Here is a 615-nt window from a genome sequence, read left to right as displayed (position 1 = left end):
CCTCTCACGATTGGGGTGCTTGTTTATCGTGAGTCCCCTTACCTCTCACGATTGGGGTGCTTGTTTACCGTCAGTCCCTTTGCCTCTAACTTTAACCATATTAAAGCAAGTGTTCAAAGTTGCCTACATTAGCTTCAAGACATAAATTTACACACCTTTGGAAATGTTGCACTGTCCTTAGCAAAGTTTCCCTTGGGATTGCAACGCAGGCTCGACGAATACGGTCTTTCATGTCTTCTCTGGTTGTTGGCCGTTGTGTAAAAACAACATCTTTTAAGAAGCCCCATAAATAGAAATCGGGAGATGTCATGTCTGGTATTTATGGGGCTTCTTAAAAGATGTTGTTTTTACACAACGGCCAACAACCAGAGAAGACATGATAGACCGTATTCGTCGAGCCTGCGTTGCAATCTCAAGGGAAACTTTGCTAAGGACAGTGCAACATTTCCAAAGGCGTGTAAATTTGTGTCTTGAAGCTAATGGAGGCAACTTTGAACACTTGCTTTAATATGGTTAAAGTCAAAGGCAAGGAGACTGACGGTAAACAAGCACCCCAATCGTGAGAGGCAAGGGGACTCACGGTAAACAAGCACCCCAAAGGAAACAGAACTTACT

This window comes from Trachymyrmex cornetzi, unplaced genomic scaffold (assembly GCF_001594075.2).
Source record: "Trachymyrmex cornetzi isolate Tcor2-1 unplaced genomic scaffold, Tcor1.1 scaffold291, whole genome shotgun sequence".
Lineage (NCBI taxonomy): Eukaryota > Metazoa > Arthropoda > Insecta > Hymenoptera > Formicidae > Trachymyrmex > Trachymyrmex cornetzi.
Note: the sequence above shows the minus strand (reverse complement) of the source record.